The sequence below is a fragment of the Triticum urartu genome, chromosome 1A (genome assembly GCF_056163025.1).
Source record: "Triticum urartu cultivar PI428250 chromosome 1A, HENAU_Tu73, whole genome shotgun sequence".
Classification (NCBI taxonomy): domain Eukaryota; kingdom Viridiplantae; phylum Streptophyta; class Magnoliopsida; order Poales; family Poaceae; genus Triticum; species Triticum urartu.
In genome coordinates, this window is record NC_141873.1 from 398031802 (window position 1) to 398054078 (window position 22277).

A 22277-nucleotide genomic window follows, 5' to 3' on the forward strand; every position below is an offset into this window, starting at 1 on the left:
ACGCCTCGCACACACGCGCGTACGTGTATGAGAGAAGCGCGCATCGCTCGGCCCCCGACCTCCCACCGTAACCGGGAACTCCCCGAAATTTTCCTCGCCCTTGCTTCTACCACGGTTTTTTCCGTCATGGACGGCCCAAAGAATGTCATGCAGCTGCGTCTCCGGCCCGCCCAGGACAAAAAGCCCATTTTCTGTCATGATTTTTTGTCATAGAAGTAGGAGCCCACCACATCTATGATGATACCGGGTTTTGTCACAATTATCGTCATAGAAGTGTCATATGTATGACAGAAAAAAAATTCGTTCGGCCCAAAATGTCATGGATGTGTCTTTTTTTGTAGTGTATTACTCCACACATCGACCGCTATCCAGCATGCATCTAGAGTATTAAGTTCATAAGAACAGAGTAACGCCTTAGGCAAGATGACATGATGTAGAGGGATAAACTCAAGCAATATGATATAAACCCCATCTTTTTATCCTCGATGGAAACAATACAATACGTGTCGTTTCCCTTTCAGTCACTGGGATCGAGCACTGCAAGATTGAACCCAAAGCTAAGCACTTCTCCCATTGCAAGAAAGATCAATCTAGTAGGCCAAACGAAACTGATAATTCGAAGTGACTTGCAAAGATAACCAATCATGCATAAAAGATTTCAGAGAAGAATCAAATATTGTTCATAGATAGACTTGATCATAAACCCACAATTCATCGGATCTCGACAAACACACCGCAAAAAGAGTTACATCGAATAGATCTCCAAGAAGATCGAGGAGAACTTTGTATTGAGATCCAAAGAGGGAGAAGAAGTCATCTAGCTACTAACTATGGACCCGAAGGTCTGAAGTAAACTACTCACACATCATCGGAGAGGCCATGGAGTTGATGTAGAGGCCCTCCGTGATCAATGCCCCCTCCGGCGGAGCTCTGGAAAAGGCCCTAAGATGGGATCTCTTGGGTACAGAAGGTTGCCGCAGTGGAAATAGGGTTTCGTGGTGCTCCTGGATGTTTTCGGGGTATGTGAACATATATAGGAGGAAGAAGTAGGTCAGTTGACCCACGAGAGGCCCACGAGGGGGGAGGGCGCGCCCCCTGCCTCGTGGACTCCTCGTCCGTTTCTTGACGTCCACTCCAAGTCCTTTGGATCATGTTTGTTCCAAAAATCACGCTCTCGAAGGTTTCATCCCGTTTGCACTCCGTTTGATATTCCTTTCTGTGAAACACTGAAATAGGCAAAAAAACAGCAATTTGCACGGGGCCTTGGGTTAATAGGTTAGTCCCAAAAATAATATAGAAGTGTAAAATAAAGCCCATTAACATCCAAAACAGATAATAAAATAGCATGGAACAATCAAAAATTATAGATACGTTGGAGACATATCAGGGGGCACCCCATAGACACACAAGTTGATTGTTTAGCCGTGTGCGGTGCCCCCCTCCACAGATTTCCACCTCGGTCATACCGTTGTAGTGCTTATGCAAAGCCCTACGCCGGTAACTTCATCATCACCGTCATCACGCCGTCGTGCAGACGAAGCTCTCCCTCGACACTCAGCTGGATCTAGAGTTCGTGGGACATCACCGAGCTGAACGTGTGCAGATCGCGCTGGTGCCGTACTTTCGGTGCTAGGATCGGTCGGATCATGAAGATGTACGACTACATCAACCGCGTTGTCATAACGCTTCCGCTTACAGCCTACGAGGGTATGTGGACAACACTCTCCCCTCTCGTTGCTATGCATCACCTAGATGGATCTTGCGTGTGAGTAGGAAATTTCTTGAAATTAATGTGTTCCCCAACAGTGGCATCCGAGCCAGATCTATGCGTAGATGTTATATGCACGAGTAGAACACAAAGGAGTTGTGGGCGTGGGTATATACATATTGTTTGCCATCACTAGTTGATTCTTGATTCAGCGGTATTGTTGGATGGAGCAGCTCAGACCGACATTACGTGTACGCTTATGTGAGACTGGTTCTACCGACGTGCTTCGCACACATGTGGCTAGTGGGTGTAAGTTTCTCCAACTTTAGTTGAATCGGATTCAATGAACAAGGTTCTTTCTGAAGATCAAAAAGCAATCACTATACTACGTTGTGGTTTTTGATGCGTAGGTAAGAACGATTCTTGCTCAGCCCGTAGCAGTCACGTAAAACTTGCAACAACATGCACTGCGAAACACAAGTTAGACATCCTCTACTTTGTTGTTGCAAGTTTTACGTGGCTGCTACGGGCTAAGAACCATTCTTACCTATGAATCAAAACCACAACATAGTATAGTGATTGCTTTTTGATCTTCAGAAAGAACCCTGTTCATTGAAACCGATTCAACTAAAGTTGGAGAAACAGACACCCACTAGCCACCTGTGTGCAAAGCACGTCGGTAGAACCAGTCTCGCGTAAGCGTACGCGTAATGTTGGTCTAAGCCGCTTCATCCAACAATACCGCTGAATCAAGAATCAACTAGTGACGGCAAGAAATATTTATATACCCATGCCCACAACTCCTTTGTGTTCTACTCGTGCATATAACATCTACGCATAGACTTGGCTCAGATGCCACTGTTGGGGAACGCAGTATTTCAAAAAAATTCCTACGATCGCGCAAGATCTATCAAGGAGATGCATAGCAACGAGAGGGGAGAGTGTGTCCATGTACCCCCGTAGACCGAAAGTGGAAGTGTTAAGTAACGCGGTTGATGTAGTCGAACGTCTTCGCGATCCAACCGATCAAGTACCGAACGCACGGCACCTCCGCGATCTGCACACGTTCAGCTCGGTGACGTCCCTCATACTCTTGAACCAGTTGAAGCCGGGGGAGAGTGTCGTCAGCACGACGGCATGATGACGGTGATGATGAAGTTACCGGCGCAGGGCTTCGCCTAAGCACTACAACGATATGACCGAGGTGGAAATCTGTGGAGGGGGGCACCGCACACGGCTAAGACAACTGTCAACTTGTGTGTTCTAGGGTGCCCCCTGCCCCTGTATATAAAGGAGCAAGGGGGAGGCCGGCCGGCCCTCATGGGGTGCGCCCCCAAGTAGGATTCCTACTAGGAATAGGAATCCTATTCCTAGTAGGTTTCCAACAAGGGGAGAGAGGGGGAAGGAAGGAGAGGGAGAGAGGGAGAAGAAAAGGGAGGGGGCGCCGCCCCCTCCTAGTCCAATTCAGACTCCTCAAGGGGGGCATGCGGCCAGCCCTAGGGCCCTCTCCTCTCTCACACACAAGGCCCATGTTGGCCCATTAGTTCCCCCGGGGTTTCCGATAACCCCCGACACTCTGATATTACTCCGGTGACCCCGGAACTCATCCGGTGTCCGAATAACATCGTCCAATATATCAATCTTTATGGCTCGACCATTTGAGACTCCTCGTCATGTCTGTGATCACATCCGAGACTCTGAACTACCTTCGGTACATCAAAACACATAAACTCATAATACCGATCGTCATCGAACATTAAGCGTGTGGACCCTACGGGTTCGAGAACTATGTAGACATGACCAAGACTCATCTCCGGTCAATAACCAATAGCGGAACCTGGATGATCATATTGGTTCCTACATATTCTATGAAGATCTTTATCGGTCAAACAGCATAACAACATACGTTGTTCCCTTTGTCATCAGTATGTTACTTGCCCGAGATTCGATCATCGGTATCTCAATACCTAGTTCAATCTCGTTACTGGCAAGTCTCTTTACTCGTTCCGTAATGCAACATACCGCAACTAACTCATTAGTCACATTGCTTGCAAGGCTTATAGTGATGTGCATTACCGAGAGGGCCCAGAGATACCTCTCTGATACACGGAGTGACAAATCCTAATATCGATCTATGCCAACTCAACAAACACCATTGGAGACACCTGTAGAGCATCTTTATAGTCATCCAGTTACGTTGTGATGTTTGATAGTACACTAAGTGTTCCTCCGGTATTCGGGAGTTGCATAATCTCATAGTCATAGGAACATGTATAAGTCATGAAGAAAGCAATAGAAACAAACTAAATGATCATAGTGCTAAGCTAACGGATGGGTCAAGTAAATCACATCATTCTCTAATGATGTGATCCCATTCATCAAATGACAACTCATGTTTATGGTTAGGAAACTTATCCATCTTTGATTAACGAGCTAGTCAAGTAGAGACATACTAGTGACACTCTGTTTGTCTATGTATTCACACATGTACTAAGTTTTTGGTTAATACAATTCTAGCATGAATAATAAACATTTATCATGATATAAGGAAATATAAATAACAACTTTATTATTGCCTCTAGGGCATATTTCCTTCACTATTATGGCTTTTCCTTGGCCATTCCGAGATATATTGCCATGCAACTTCCACCGTGCAGCATATTGCTTTGCATGATCATGTAGCTGACATAGTAGTTGTGGCTCGACCACCGTGCATAATTTTTTATACATGTTACGCTAGGTCATTTCACATCCTGGTACACTGCCAGAGGCATTCATATAGAGTCATATTTTGTTATAGGTATCGAGTTGTAAGTAAATAGAAGTGTGATGATCATCAATTTTCATTATTAGAGCATTGCCCCAGTGAGGAAATGATGATGGAGACTATGATTCCCCCACAAGTCGAGATGAGACTCTAGACAATGAGAGAAAAAAAGAAAAAAAGAAAAAAAAAAGAAGGGGCATGCTAGTTCCACACTTGCACTTCAAAGTAGCACCATGTTTTTCATATGGAGAGTCTCCTATGTTGTCACTTTCATATACTAGAGGGAATTTTTCATTATAGGATTAGATGCACACCCACTTAGTTTTCATATTGAGCTTTCATACACTTATAGCTCTTAGTGCATTCATTGCATGACAATCCCTACTCCGCACATTAATATCGATTGATGGGCATCTCTGTAGCCCGTTGGTTAGCCGCGTCGTTGTGAGACTTTCTTACCTTTTTGTATTCTCTATATTTACCCCTATCATCATACTCTATTCCACCTATAGTGCTATATCCATGGCTTGCGCTCATGTATTGCGTGAGGGTTGAAAAAACTGAAGCGCATTAAAAAGTATGAACCAATTGCTTGGCTTGTCATCGGGGTTGTGCATGATAAATACTCTGTGTTAAGAAGACAGAGCATGACAAGACTATATGATTTTGTAGGGATAACTTTCTTTAGCGTTGATATTTTGAGAGACACAATTGTTTGCTGGGATGCCTGAGTATTGATGTCTTTATGTCAAATTATAGACTATTGCTTTGAATCACTCGTGTCTTAATATGCACGCCATGATTAGACATATGATCAAGTTTATGCTAGGTAGCATTCCACATAAAAAATTATCTTTTTTATCATTTACCTACTCGAGGATGAGCGGGTATTAAGCTTGGGGATACTGATACGTCTCCGTTGTATCTATAATTTTTTTTGTTTCATGCCAATATTATACAACTTTCACATACTTTTGGCAACATTTTATATGATTTATTGGACTAACCTATTGATCCAGTTCCCAGTGTTAGTTCCTATTTGTTGCATGTTTTTTGTTTCATAGAAAATCCATATCAAACGAAGTCCAAATGCGATAAAAATTTATGGAGAATTATTTTGGAATATATGTGATTTTTGGGAGGTGGAATCAATGCAAACGGGGGCCCACAGTGCCCACAACCCACAAGGGCGCGCCCCAGGCCCTAGGCATGCCCAGGTGTCTTATGCTCACCTCGTAGGTCGGTTGGGTCTCTATTTCGGGCGCAATGAAGCTTATATCCGAAAAAAATCGTGTTAAAATTTCAGTGCAATCGGAGTTACAGATCTCCCGAAATATAAGAAACGGTTTTCGGCCAGATCCGGGAAACGCAAAACAGAAGAGAACAGAGAGGGAGATCAAATCTCGGAGGTGCTCCTGCCCCTCTGCCGCCATGGAGGCCATGGACCAGGGGGAACTCTCCTCCCATCTAGGGGAGGCCAAGGAAGAAGAAGAAGGAGGGGGGCTCTCCCCCCCTCTCTCCCAGTAGAGCCGAAACGCCGCCGGGGCAAGGATCGTGACGACAATCTACATCAACAATCTTGCTACCGTCAACACCAACTCTCTCCCAGTGGCGGAAGTAGGAATAATTTCCAGGTGTGGCGAAGTTTATGAATGAAAAAAATCATGTACAACTCAATTATGGAAGAGCTCACTGGAATATTAGATAAATATTACTTGGTGTTCAACAAATACAACCAAAATCGAAAATTTAAGTGTGGGAACTCTACATGCCTCATTTGATGAAGATTACATGGATGATTGATTGCCAATGTATCATCTATATTAACCATACTGGCATAAAGGTGACGTATAAAACTTAAAAACCACAGATAAATCATGAATTAATAACCGGTAGGATATAATGATAGAAACCACATTATGCAAGTGAAGATAGTTAGAAAGAATACATACCCAATGAAGGTTTACTTTCATTAAGCAGAATGTGGCAATGCCATTCTTCTACTGGCTTCAGCAAAAATACACATTAAATCTGTAGAAACCATAAGAAACATTAATTGGTCAGTGAACAATTGAATAATGTTTGTTCACGTGATTCGAGCAAGTAATATGATAATTCATCTGATGCGATCAAGGGGAAGAAGGACAATGGAATTACATATTCCATTACATACTTAATCCTTTTCTTGGGCGGCGTCATCTGCAAACCCTAGCGGACTCGGCGAGTCACATTCTTCGCCGATCGCGACCTCTTGGTGTCCTTGTCACCGGTTGCCGCCTCACTGGTCGCAGGTCCCGTCCTGTGCACCCACGGCCTACTGACTGCCGACTGTCGTGCACCCGTGCGGCGGTGACCTAGCTAAGCGATGCCGCCTCTCCGTCTCTCGCGAATGAGTCCTAGGCAGCCAAGCGGCCGAGGCTGAGCAGCCGTGCTTCGGTGCTAGTGCTACGTGAATGAGTCAGCCCATGGTCACGACCCACCACTCAATATGCATCAACCAAGCCCAACACGAGGCACACGCCCAAATCCTGAAAATTGTGCTAATGGGCTAATACTAGTCGTATATATGTATGTATATATATATATGTATGTATTTTCACGACAGTTTAGGTATGGCATTCGCCAAACCACGCCAGATTGCTAGCTTCACCCCTGCTCTCTCCCCCTCTATGCAGCGGTGTAACACCCCTTCTCTCTGCTGTAATCTCTACATAAACATGGTGCTCAACTCCATATATTATTTCGCAATGATCTATGGTTATCCTATGATGTTTGAGTAGATTTGTTTTGTCATGTGGGTTAATCATGATCTTAGTTGGTATGATTGTATATTTTATTTATAGTACTATCCTACGGTGCCCTCTGTATCGCGCAAACGTGAGGGGCCCTCGCTATAGGGTGTTGCAATACGCCCATGGTTCACTTATGGTGGGTTGCGAGAGTGACATAAGTTTAAACCCGAATAAGTGGGTTATGGCGTATCAGAGTAAAGAGGACTTGATACTTAATGCTATGTGTAAGGTCATATTTATCCCTAAGTGTTTTGGTGATTGATGACAATGCATTTGTGGACTAATCGTGTGCCATGAGCTTTCCAGACTCTTCTCTGCTAGGCACAAGACGATTGGATGCCCCTCGAAGACTGACGAAGACGGCGTCTTTTCTACGTTTCTTTTTGGTGGATTTGAGTCGTAGGAAAGCCATACTATTAAGAGGGGGTCCGCATTGGAAAGGTTTGGGTGGAATCATCACGTACACGTCTCCTTTTATCCCCTCCTTTTTCCTTGGAGCTTCCTCCGTTTTCCTTCCATAGTTGACTGACTGCTTGTGTGGTTGCGGTAGTACCGCTCCAGGATTAACGGTAGTACCGTGGGCATCCACGATAGTACCGCGCAGTGGCACGGTAGTACCGCTGGTGCTCACGGTAGTACCGCTCCCCCAGAGCCTTACTACCGCTGCCCCACCCGGCTAGTGCCGCCCGGTTGCGGTAGTAGGAGCGGATGTATTTTTTTACATCCGCACCTGCCGCGGTAGTACCGCTTTCGCCGTGCGGTAGTACCGCGCTAGGCGGTCAGGCAGTAGTACTGCCCCTCGGCAGTACTACTGTGTCGAGTTTTTGCTACTTCCATTCTTTTGCGGAAGTATGCACGGAAGTTCCCCTTCCCCCTATCGGGACTTTTTGCCTCACGGTAGTACCGCCCTGATGGCGCGGTAGTACCGCGCGGGCGGAAGTACTGCCCCAGCTTGCGTCTGTTTCCCTGGCTGGGGGTCGCGGCAGTACCATAGGGTGGTACGGTAGTACCACACTACCGTGCGGTAGTACCACTTGGTTGCAAGCAGTACTACCACGCGGCCTTGCGGTAGTACCGTTGGCCATGCGCGGTAATACCGCTGGCCGCGGGCTGGTATGTGGGTAACGGTTGGATCTTTTCCACACACTATATAAAGGGTCTCCTTCCCCATTGACTCACCTCTTCCACCATTAAAGCTCCATTATTGCTCCAAGCTCCTTTTTCGCCCGATCTCACTCCCTAGCCAACCAAACTTGTTGATTTGCTCGGGAGTGGTTGAGAAGGCCCCGATCTACACTTCCACCGAGAGATATTTGATTCCCCCTACTAATCCCTTGCGGATCTTGTTACTCTTGGGTGTTTGAGCATCCTAGACGGTTGAGGTCACCGCGAAGCCACAGTCCATTATGGTGAAGCTTCATGGTGTCGTTGGGAGTCTCTAATTGAGTTGTGGAGATTGCCCCAACCTCGTTTGTAAAGGTTCGGTCGCCGCCTCCAAGGGCACCAATAGTGGAATCACGGCATCTCGCATTGTGTGAGGGCGTGAGGAGATTACGGTGGCCCTAGTGGCTTCTTGGGGAGCATTGTGCCTCCACACCGCTCCAACGGAGACGTACTTCCTCTCAAAGGGAAGAAACTTCGGCAACACATCCTCGTCTCCACCGTCTCCACTTTTGGTTATCTCGTGCCTTTATTTTTGTAGCTTATTTGTTTCATATATCTTGCTTGCTTGTGTTCCTATTCTTGTTGCATCATATAGGTTGCTCATCTAGTTGCATGTCTAGACAACCTATTTTGATGCAAAGTTTAAATTGCTAAAGAAAAGCTAAAAATTGTTAGTTGCCTATTCACCCCCCCCCCTCTAGTCAACCATATCGATCCTTTCAATTGGTATCAAAGCCTCGTCTCTTTATTAAGGACTTTACTGTCCGAAGAGTATGGTTGATACCGTAGACGGAGCGGAGGAACACTCCGGTGTGAATCCTATCTCGTCTACGGGCGATGGGGGAACTTCGGTCTCTCGTGAGGAGTTCAATGTAGCCTTGGAGACATTGAAAACCTCCATGACGACCGAAGTTGAAAGCATGTTCACTAAATTTCTTGAGGGGCTTAAACTATCAACCGCACCGTTGAAAGTGGGGGATCCCGCCAATAAGGTGTCGGATGCTATCCCTGAAAAGGGGGAAGCTAGTAGTGAAAAGGCTCCTTCTTCTAGTGGCAAGAATGGCACCGGCATCTTTGCCCATGTGGAACCACCACTTGTTTATGGTGGACCGGTTCCTTCCACTCATTTGAATCATGCCGGTCCTCCCCCTAAGATTGTGAAAAATGAGGATTTTGATTCTTGGGTTTACCGCTTTAAACGTCATTTAAATCATGTGAACACTAACCTTTGGAGAATCATTGAAGAAGGTTTCTATCCACATGATCCAAGCAACTTCACTCCTCGAGAAGCCACGGACAATCAATTCAATGAGAATGCTCTCTTCATCATTCAAGATGCAATTCCACCCGAAGACCTACCTCATCTTCGTCCCTTCGCCTTGGCCAAAGATGCATGGCATTGTGTCGTGTCTCTCTACCGAGGAAGCGCAAGCATTCAACGCTCCAACTATGAAGTGGTACAAGATGAGGCCGATGAGTTTGCAATGAAGGAAGATGAAGAACCTCGTGAGCTCTATCGGAGAGTCACCAAACTCGCGGTCTCGCTACGAGATCACGGGAGCAAGTACACGGATGACAATTGGATCAAGCGCAAATTCCTCAAGGCGATGATGCCCTACCACAAGGCCATGTCCTCCGTCATTCGTCAAAGACCGGACTTCCACACTTCGACCTCAAGCAAAGTGTTGGATGAGTTTGTGGCCATGAACATTTTGGACAAGACCACCGACAATGCGGTGCTTCGTTCTCAACGGGCAAAGAAGCCTAACCTTGCATTGAAGGCCAAGCTCACCGTGGAAGAAGAAGAAGAGGAAGAAGAGGAGAGCAACCCCGAAGATACAAAGTATGCATATCATGAACATATGGCACTTGATTCAAGGCAATTTTGGAGCAAGAAAAACTCGAGGCCCAACTTTAGCAAAAACAACTCGAGTGGCACAAGGGGCAAGCAACGTGTAAGGACTTGCTACAATTGCGGCAACGTAAGTCATTTTGTTGCGGAATGCCCGTATGAGAAGAGGGAAGACAATGGTGGCAAACTCATCCGAAAGGACAAGGCCAAGTCGTTCCCCAACAAGAACAACTTCACCAAGAAGACTCCTACCAAGGCCTTGGTTGTGCAAGAAGAGTACAATGAGGATGATGACGATGATGAAGATGATGAGTCGGTTACCATGGCCTCCGTCGCCATTGCAACAACGTCACGAGTGTCTCTCTTCAACTCACCCAACGAGAGCATCACCGCCAAGTGCCTCATGGCTAAAGCCACCAACAAGGTAACCTCCAACATCAAAACTACCATCATTAATCATCCTTCCCCAATGGATAGCATTAATGAAGTTGAGGGAGCTAATGTGGAGGCTAACGAGTTTGAGGCCTTTATGGGTAAACTCAAGGGAAAATCCAAGAAGCACTTTGTTGCTCTCTTGGAACAACTTGGTGAGGCCAATGACATGATCGAGGCTCATGAAGACACCATCTCAAAGATGGAAGGGCATAGTCGTGACTATGCCGATGAGATTTCAGATCTTTCCAATGCTCTTGAGGAAGAGTGTGGTCTTCGTTTGGCTCTTGAGGAGTCATACAACGTTGATCATGCTAAATTAGAGAAAGATTATGATCATGCCCTTGTTGTTTCTCGTGTGCTAAATTCCGAGAAGGCCAAACTCGGGGTTGATCTTGCTAGACTCAAAGAGGAGTTTGATATACTTGACAAGGCCCACAAGGCCTTGAAGGGTATTCACGCTAGTCTCAAGGAGTCTCATGATCAACTCCAAGTGAAGCTAACTAAGGAGAAAGCAACTTTTCCTCATATGGTTTTAATTGATAATGCAAATGCTACTAACCCGTGTTGTGAGCATATACATCTTGTTGGGGAAAATGCTAAGTTGAAGGAGCAACTTGAGAGAGGCCTTGCGACTTGCATACAAGGCAAGAAGAACCTCAATGATCTCTTGATCAACCAAAAGGGAGGTGTGGCGAAGGAAGGGGTTGGGTACGTCCCCGACTCCAAGAAGAAGAAGAAGAATGACAAGACCAAACGACCTCCTCCCCTCATGCAAACCTTTGTGAGGGCGGGAGAGAGTGTTCCCGAGGAGAATAAGAAGAACAAAGTTAAGAAGGGCAATGTCACCTCATCCAACAAAGCCGGCGATTTTAATCCTTCTTATGTGTTGTGCCATGCTAGTGATGGGCATGTTTATGCCAAATTTGTTGGTTCTCTTCATGACTACATTGAATGGTCTATTTGGGTTCCTAAGACCCTTGTTACTAACATCAAAGGACCCATTACAAAATGGGTACCTAAAACCAAGCATTGATCTCTTGTAGGTGTTTGCTTCCGGTGGTGGATCATGGTTGCTCGATAGCGGAGCTACAAATCATATGACCGGAAGCAAGGACTTGGTGGTGGACGTGCACAAGGTTCCATCTATGCCCACCAATGTCGAGTGGGGTGATGCCTCATCTTCTAAGGTATTGGGACTTGGCAAGGTTGTCATCTCTCATGATCTCACGATCGAGAAGGTCATGCTTGTTGAGTCCCTTGCATACAATTTACTTTCCGTTTGTCAACTTGCAATCATGGGCTTTGCCACTTTCTTTGATATCGATACCGTGGCCCTCTTGTGGAGCAAGACTCTTAAAGTAGCCTTTGTTGGGCATGTCGAGAACGGTCTATATGTGATTAACTTTTCGGAGCGACCCACTAAGACCGTGACATGCCTAATGGCTAAAGTTGATGTGGGATGGCTTTGGCATCGCCGTTTAGCCCATGTCAATATGAGGTCTTTGCAAAGTCTCCTAAAGGGGGACCATGTCCATGGACTAACGAATGTTAGTTTTGCTAAAGATCGTGCTTGCAGTGCCTGTATCGAAGGAAAGCTACATGAGAAGGCTCACCCTCCCTCGACTATCATTTATTCAAAGAGGCCTTTGGAGCTCCTTCACATGGATCTCTTTGGGCCTCCATCCTTCGATAGTCTTGGAGGTAGGAAGTATTGTTTGGTGATTGTGGATGACTACTCAAGGTACACGTGGGTGTATTTCTTCAAGAGGAAGAGCGAGACCCAACAAACCGTCATTGACTTTGCAAATGAAGCACAATGTCAACACAATGCAAAGATCTTAACAATAAGAAGTGACAACGGCACCGAGTTCAAGGACTACACCTTGGATGAATTTCTTAGTGATGAGGGAATCAAGCATCAATATTCCGCACCATACACCCCTCAACAAAACGGTGTTGCGGAGAGGAAGAACCGGACGTTGATGGATGCGGCAAGGACCATGATGGCGGAGTTCAAGTCTTCGTACAACTTTTGGGCCGAAGCCATCAACACCGCGTGTCATGCATCCAATCGTCTCTACCTCCGCAAGGGCTTGAACAAGACTCCATATGAGATACTCACCGGTAACAAGCCCAACCTCAAGTACTTTCAGGTATTCGGGTGTAAGTGTTTCATTCTCAAGAAAGGTGTTCGGTTGTCTAAATTCGAGGCTAGAGCTTATGAGGGCATATTTGTTGGTTATGCTACAAACTCTCATGCTTACCGTGTCCTCAATAAATCCACGGGACTTATTGAGGAGACGTGTAACGTGGAGTTTGATGAGAATAATGGCTCCCAAGTGGAGCAAAGTGGCACTTGTGATGTAGGTGATGAAATTCCTCCTCAAGCCATAAGAAGAATGGGTGTTGGTTTCATCCTACCCATTGAGGAACCCCTTGTGGCCGAAGGAGAAGGACAATGCTCCACTCAAGTGGAGCCATCACCAACCCAAGGCCCACACGCTTCCGAAGAACAAAGTTAAGGCCCTCAACCTCATGAACAAGACCAAGGGCTAGATCATACTCAAGATGGTGTGGACACACCAAGTGATGCCCAAGGTCAAGTTCTCTCCCCCGAGCAAGTTCAAGATCAAGAACAAGTTCATGACGGCGCTCAAGATGATCAAGTAACCGCTCCTCAACTCACCACCGAGGAGGAATTAGAGCGTCGTGCCGCCAAGGTTGCTTCCAAGCTCTCCACCAAGGATCATCTCATGACGAATGTGCTTGGAAGCTTAAGAAAGGGGGTAAGCACTCGTAGACAATTAGCAAATTATTGTGAGCATCACGCGTTTGTCTCTTGTGTGGAACCCCACAAGGTCTATGAGGCGCTAGAAGATCCGGATTGGCTCAATGCCATGCACGAAGAACTCAACAACTTCGAGCGCAACAAAGTGTGGAGATTGGTACCAAGGCCAACGGGGAACCACAATGTCATTGGAACCAAGTGGATATTCAAGAACAAGCAAGATGCCCATGGGATTATCATTCACAACAAGGCTCGTTTGGTAGCACAAGGCTACTCCCAAGTCGAGGGTATCGACTACGGTGAAACCTTTGCTCCCGTTGCTCGTCTTGAATCCATTCGCATGTTGATTGCATATGCTTCTCATCATAACTTTAAGTTACATCAAATGGATGTGAAGAGTGCTTTTCTTAATGGTCCCATTAATGAATTGGTGTACGTCAAGCAACCCCCCGGGTTCGAGGATCCCTACTTTCCCGATCATGTGTATCAACTCAATAAGGCACTCTATGGCCTTAAACAAGCCCCACGTGCGTGGTATGACCACCTTACCGAGTTGTTACAAGACCGTGGCTTTGAAGTTGGGATAATCGACCCCACTCTTTTTACTAAGAATGTCAAAGGGGAGTTGTTTGTGTGCCAATTATATGTTGATGATATTATCTTTGGTTCTCCTAACAAAGCTTTCAATGAGGAATTTGCCGCTCTCATGACCTCAAAGTTCGAGATGTCCTCCATGGGAGAGTTGAAGTTCTTTCTAGGGTTTGAAGTGAAGCAAAGAAGAGAAGGAACCTTCATCAATCAATCCAAATACACTCAAGACATGCTTAAGAGATTCAAGCTAAGTGACATCAAGCCGGCTTCCACTCCAATGCCCACAAAGTGCCAACTTGACTTAGATCCCAATGGTAAAGTGGTGGATCAAAAGGTATATCGTTCCATGATTGGATCCTTGCTTTAACTTTGTGCATCTAGACCGGACATCATGTTGAGTGTGGGAATTTGTGTTGGGGAACGTAGTAATTTCAAAAAAATTCCTACGCACACGCAAGATCATGGTGATGCATAGCAAGGAGAGGGGAGAATATGATCTGCGTACCCTTGTAGATCGATAACGGAAGCGTTAACTTGGTTGATGTAGTCGTACGTCTTCACGGCCCGACCGATAAAGTACCGAAACTACGGCACCTCCGAGTTCTAGCACACGTTCAGCTCGATGACGATCCCCGGACTCCGATCCAGCAAAGTGTCAGGGAAGAGTTCCGTCAGCACGACGGCGTGGTGACGATCTTGATGTACTACCGTCGCAGGGCTTCGCCTAAGCACCGCTACAATATTATCGAGGACTATGGTGGAAGGGGGCACCGCACACGGCTAAGAATATGATCATGTGGATCAACTTGTCTATGGGGTGCCTCTTGCCTCCGTATATAAAGGATCCAAGGGGGGGTGCGGCCGGCCCTAGTAGGAGGCGCGCAGGAGGAGTCCTACTCCTACCGGGAGTAGGACTCCCCTCCCTTTCCTTGTCCAAGTAGGAGAGGGAGAAGGAAGGGAGAGAGGAGAGGGGGGGCGCCGCCCCTCCCTCCTTGTCCAATTCGGACTAGGGGGAGAGGGGGCGTGCGGCCTGCCCTGGCAGCCCCTCCTCTTCTCCACTTTAGGCCCATGAGGCCCATTAACCCCCCGGGGGTTCCGGTAACCCCCCGGTGCTCCGGTTTTATCCGAAACTTCCCCGGAACACTTCCGGTGTCCAAATATAGCCGTCCAATATATCAATCTTTATGTCTCGACCATTTCGAGACTCCTCGTTATGTCCGTGATCACATCCGGGACTCCGAACTAACTACGGTACACCAAAACTCATAAACTCATAATATAACTGTCATCGTAACCTTAAGCGTGCGGACCCTACGGGTTCAAGAACACATCTCCGGTCAATAACCAATAGCGGAACCTGGATGCTCATATTGGCTCCTACATATTCTACGAAGATCTTTTATCGGTCAGACCGCATAACAACATACGTTGTTCCCTTTGTCATCGGTATGTTACTTTCCCGAGATTTGATCGTCGGTATCCAATACCTAGTTCAATCTCGTTACCGGCAAGTCTCTTTACTCGTTCTGTAATACATCATCTCACAACTAACTCATTAGTTGCAATGCTTGCAAGGCTTATGTGATGTGCATTACCGAAGGGCCCAGAGATACCTCTCCGACAATCGGAGTGACAAATCCTAATCTCGAAATACGTCAACCCAACATGTACCTTTGGAGACACCTGTAGAGCTCCTTTATAATCACCCAGTTACGTTGTGACGTTTGGTAGCACACAAAGTGTTCCTCCGGCAAACGGGAGTTGCATAATCTCATAGTCATAGGAACATGTATAAGTTATGAAGAAAGCAATAGCAACATACTAAACGATCGGGTGCTAAGCTAATGGAATGGGTCATGTCAATCAGATCATTCATCTAATGATGTGATCCTGTTAATCAAATGACAACTCTTTGTCCATGGTTAGGAAACATAACCATCTTTGATTAACAAGCTAGTCTAGTAGAGGCATACTAGTGACACTCTGTTTGTCTATGTATTCACACATGTATTATGTTTCCGGTTAATACAATTCTAGCATGAATAACAAACTTTTATCATGATATATAAGGAAATAAATAATAACTTTATTATTGCCTCTAGGGCATATTTCCTTCAGTCTCCCACTTGCACTAGAGTCAATAATCTAGATTACACAGTAATGATTCTAACACCCATGGAGCCTTGGTGTTGATCATGTTTTGCTCGTGGAAGAGGCTTAGTCAACGGGTCTGCTACATTCAGATCCGTATGTATCTTGCAAATCTCTATGTCTCCCACTGGACTAGATCCCGGATGGAATTGAAGCGTCTCTTGATGTGCTTGGTTCTCTTGTGAAATCTGGATTCCTTTGCCAAGGCAATTGCACCAGTATTGTCACAAAAGATTTTCATTGGACCCGATGCACTAGGTATGACACCTAGATCGGATATGAACTCCTTCATCCAGACTCCTTCATTCGCTGCTTCCGAAGCAGCTACGTATTCCGCTTCACACGTAGATCCCGCCACGACGCTCTGTTTAGAACTGCACCAACTGACAGCTCCACCGTTTAATGTAAACACGTATCCGATTTGCGATTTATAATCGTCCGGATCAGTGTCAAAGCTTGCATCAACGTAACCGCTTACGATGAGCTCTTTGTCACCTCCATATATGAGAAACAAATCCTTAGTCCTTTTCAGGTACTTCAGGATGTTCTTGACCGCTGTCCAGTGATCCACTCCTGGATTACTTTGGTACCTCCCTGCTAGACTTATAGCAAGGCACACATCAGGTCTGGTACACAGCATTGCATACATGATAGAGCCTATGGCTGACGCATAGGGAACATCTTTCATTTTCTCTCTATCTTCTGCAGTGGTCGGGCATTGAGTCTGACTCAACTTCACACCTTGTAACACAGGCAAGAACCCTTTCTTTGCTTGATTCATTTTGAACTTCTTCAAAATCTTGTCAAGGTATGTGCTTTGTGAAAGTCCAATTAAGCGTCTTGATCTATCTCTATAGATCTTTATGCCTAATATGTAAGCAGCTTCACCGAGGTCTTTCATTGAAAAACTCTTATTCAAGTATCCCTTTATGCTATCCAAAAATTCTATATCATTTCCAATCAGTAATATGTCATCCACATATAATACCAGAAATGCTACAGAGCTCCCACTCACTTTCTTGTAAATACAGGCTTCTCCAAAGGTCTATATAAAACCAAATGCTTTGATCACACTATCAAAGCGTTTATTCCAACTCCGAGAGGCTTGCACCAGTCCATAAATGGATCGCTGGAGCTTGCACACTTTGTTAGCTCCCTTTGGATCGACAAAACCTTCCGGTTGCATCATATACAACTCTTCTTCCAGAAATCCATTCAGGAATGCAGTTTTGACATCCATCTGCCAAATTTCATAATCATAAAATGCGGCAATTGCTAACATGATTCGGACAGACTTAAGCATCGCTACGGGTGAGAAGGTCTCATCGTAGTCAACCCCTTGAACTTGTCGAAAACCTTTTGCGATAACTGGAGCTTTGTAGACAGTAATATTACCGTCAGCGTCAGTCTTCTTCTTGAAGATCCATTTATTCTCAATTGCTTGTCGATCGGGCAAGTCAACTAAAGTCCATACTTTGTTCTCATACATGGATCCCATCTCAGATTTCATGGCTTCAAGCCATTTTTCAGAATCTGGGCTCACCATCGCTTCTTCATAGTTCGTAGGTTCATCATGATCTAGTAGCATGATTTCCATAACAGGATTACCGTACCACTCTGGCGCGGATCTTACTCTGGTTGATCTACGAGGTTCAGTAGTATCTTGTTCTGAAGTTTCATGATCATTATCATTAGCTTCCTCACTAATTGGTGTAGGTGTCACAGAAACGGGTTTCTGTGATGTACTACTTTCCAATAAGGGAGCAGGTACAGTTACCTCGTCAAGTTCTACTTTCCTCCCACTCACTTCTTTCGAGAGAAACTCCTTCTCTAGAAAGGATCCATTCTTAGCAACGAATGTCTTGCCTTCGGATCTGTGATAGAAGGTGTACCCAACAGTCTCCTTTGGGTATCCTATGAAGGCACATTTCTCCGATTTGGGTTCGAGCTTATCAGGTTGAAACTTTTTCACATAAGCATCGCAGCCCCAAACTTTAAGAAACGACAACTTTGGTTTCTTGCCAAACCATAGTTCATAAGGTGTCGTCTCAACGGATTTTGATGGTGCCCTATTTAACGTGAATGCGGCTGTCTCTAAAGCATAACCCCAAAATGATAGCGGTAAATTTGTAAGAGACATCATAGATCATACCATATCAAGTAAAGTACGATTACGATGTTCGGACACACCATTACGCTGAGGTGTTCCGGGTGGCGTGAGTTGCGAAACTATTCCGCATTGTTTCAGATGTAGACCAAAATCGTAACTCAAATATTCTCCTCCACGATCAGATCGCAGAAACTTTATTTTCTTGTTACGATGATTTTCAACTTCACTCTGAAATTCTTTGAACTTTTCAAATGTTTCAGACTTATGCTTCATTAAGTAGATATACCCATATCTGCTTAAATCATCTGTGAAGGTGAGAAAATAACGATATCCGCGACGAGCCTCAACATTCATCGGACCACATACATCTGTATGTATGATTTCTAACAAATCTGTTGCTCTCTCCATTGTACCGGAGAACGGTGTTTTAGTCATCTTGCCCATAAGGCATGGTTCGCAAGTACCAAGTGATTCATAATCAAGAGGTTCCAAAAGTCCATCGGTATGGAGTTTCTTCATGTGCTTTACACCGATATGACCTAAACGGCAGTGCCACAAATAAGTTGCACTATCATTATCAACTCTGCATCTTTTGGCTTCAACATTATGAATATGTGTGTTACTACTATCGAGATTCATCAAAAATAGACCACTCTTCAAAGGTGCATGACCATAAAAGATATTACTCATATAAACAGAACAACCATTATTCTCTGATTTAAATGAATAACCGTCTCGCATTAAACAAGATCCAGATATAATGTTTATGCTCAACGCTGGCACCAAATAACAATTATTTAGGTCTAATATTAATCCCGAAGGTAGATGTAGAGGTAGCGTGCCGACTGCGATCACATCGACTTTAGAACCATTTCCCACGCGCATCGTCACCTCGTCCTTTGCCACTGTTCGCTTAATTCGTAGTCCCTGTTTCGAGTTGCAAATATTAGCAACAGAACCAGTATCAAATACCCAGGTGCTACTGCGAGCTCTAGTAAGGTACACATCAATAACATGTATATCACATATACCTTTGTTCACCTTGCCATCCTTCTTATCCGCCAAATACTTGGGGCAATTCCGCTTCCAGTGACCAGTCTGCTTGCAGTAGAAGCACTCAGTTTCAGGCTTAGGTCCAGACTTGGGTTTCTTCTCCTGATCAGCAACTTGCTTGCTTTTCTTCTTGAAGTTCCCCTTCTTCTTCCCTTTGCCCTTTTTCTTGAAAGTAGTGGTCTTGTTGACCATCAACACTTGATGCTCCTTCTTGATTTCTACCTCCGCAGCTTTCAGCATTGCGAAGAGCTCGGGAATAGTCTTATTCATCCCTTGCATATTATAGTTCATCACAAAGCTCTTGTAGCTTGGTGGTAGTGATTGGAGAATTCTGTCAATGACGCAATCATCTGGAAGATTAACTCCCATCTGAATCAAGTGATTATTATACCCATACATTTTGAGTATATGCTCACTGACAGAACTGTTCTCCTCCATCTTGCAACTATAGAATTTATTGGAGACTTCATATCTCTCAATCCGGGCATTTGCTTGAAATATTAACTTCAACTCCTGGAACATCTCATATGCTCCATGACGTTCAAAACGTCGTTGAAGTCCCGATTCTAAGCCGTAAAGCATGGCACACTGAACTATCGAGTAGTCATCAGCTTTGCTCTGCCAGACGTTCATAACATCTGGTGTTGCTCCAGCAGCAGGCCTGGCACCCAGCGGTGCTTCCAGGACGTAATTCTTCTGTGCAGCAATGAGGATAATCCTCAAGTTACGGACCCACTCCGTGTAATTGCTACCATCATCTTTCAACTTTGCTTTCTCAAGGAACGCATTAAAATTTAACGGAACAACAGCACGGGCCATTTATCTACAATTAACATAAACAAGCAAGATACTATCAGGGACTAAGTTCATGATAAATTTAAGTTCAATTAATCATATTACTCAAGAACTCCCACTTAGATAGACATCCCTCTAATCATCTAAGTGATCACGTGATCCAAATCAACTAAACCATAACCGATCATCACGTGAAATGGAGTAGTTTTCAATGGTGAACATTGCTATGTTGATCATATCTACTATATGATTCACGCTCGATCTTTCGATCTTAGTGTTCCGAGGCCATATCTGCATATGCTAGGCTCGTCAAGTTTAACCTGAGTATTCTGCGTGTGCAAAACTGGCTTGCACCCGTTGTAGATGGACGTAGAGCTTATCACACCCGATCATCACATGGTGTCTGGGCACGACGAACTTTGGCAACGGTGCATACTCAGGGAGAACACTTTTATCTTGAAATTTAGTGAGAGATCATCTTATAATGCTACCGTCAATCAAAGCAAGATAAGATGCATAAAAGATAAACATCACATGCAATCAATATAAGTGATATGATATGGCCATCATCATCTTGTGCTTGTGATATCCATCCTTGAAGCACCGTCGTGATCACCATCGTCACCGGCGCGACACCTTGATCTCCATCGTAGCATTGTTGTCGTCTCGCCAATCTTATGCTTCTACGACTATCGCTACCGCTTAGTGATAAAGTAAAGCATTACAGGGCGATTGCATTGCATACAATGAAGCGACAACCATATGGCTCCTGCCAGTTGCCGATAACTCGGTTACAAAACATGATCATCTCATACAATAAAATTTAGCATCATGTCTTGACCATATCACATCACAACATGCCCTGCAAAAACAAGTTAGACGTCCTCTACTTTGTTGTTGCAAGTTTTACGTGGCTGCTATGGGCTTAAGCAAGAACCAATCTTACCTGCGCATCAAAACCACAACGATAGTTTGTCAAGTTGGTGATGTTTTAACCTTCGCAAGGACCGGGCGTAGCCACACTCGGTTCAACTAAAGTTGGAGAAACTGTCACCCGCAAGCCACCTATGTGCAAAGCACGTCGGGAGAACCGGTCTCGCATAAGCGTACGCGTAATTTTGGTCCGGGCCGCTTCGTCCAATAATACCGCCGAACCAAAGTATGACATGCTCGTAAGCAGTATGACTTATATCGCCCACAACTCACTTGTGTTCTACTCGTGCATATAACATCAACATATAAAACCTAGGCTCGGATGCCACTGTTGGGGAATGTAGTAATTTCAAAAAAATTCCTACACACACGCAAGATCATGGTGATGCATAGCAACGAGAGGGGAGAGTATGATCTACGTACCCTTGTAGATCGATAACGGAAGCGTTAACTTGGTTGATGTAGTCGTACGTCTTCACGGCCCGACCGATCAAGTACCGAAACTACGGCACCTCCGAGTTCTAGCACACATTCAGCTCGATGACGATCCCCGGACTCCGATACAGCAAAGTGTCGGGGAAGAGTTCTGTCAGCACGACGGCGTGGTGACGATCTTGATGTACTACCATCGCAGGGCTTCGCCTAAGAACCGCTACAATATTATCGAGGGCTATGGTGGAAGGGGGCACCGCACACGGCTAAGAATATGATCACGTGGATCAACTTGTCTATGGGGTGCCTCTTGCCTCCGTATATAAAGGATCCAAGGGGGGGTGCGGCCGGCCCTAGTAGGAGGCGCGCAGGAGGAGTCCTACTCCTACCGGGAGTAGGACTCCCCTCCCTTTCCTTGTCCAAGTAGGAGAGGGAGAAGGAAGGGAGAGAGGAGAGGGGGGCGCCGCCCCTCCCTCCTTGTCCAATTCGGACTAGGGGGACAGGGGGCGCGCGGCCTGCCCTGGCAGCCCCTCCTCTTCTCCACTTTAGGCCCATGAGGCCCATTAACCCCCCGGGGGGTTCCGGTAACCCCCCGGTGCTCCGGTTTTATCCGAAACTTCCCCGGAACACTTCCGGTGTCCGAATATAGCCGTCCAATATATCAATCTTTATGTCTCGACCATTTCGAGACTCCTCGTTATGTCCA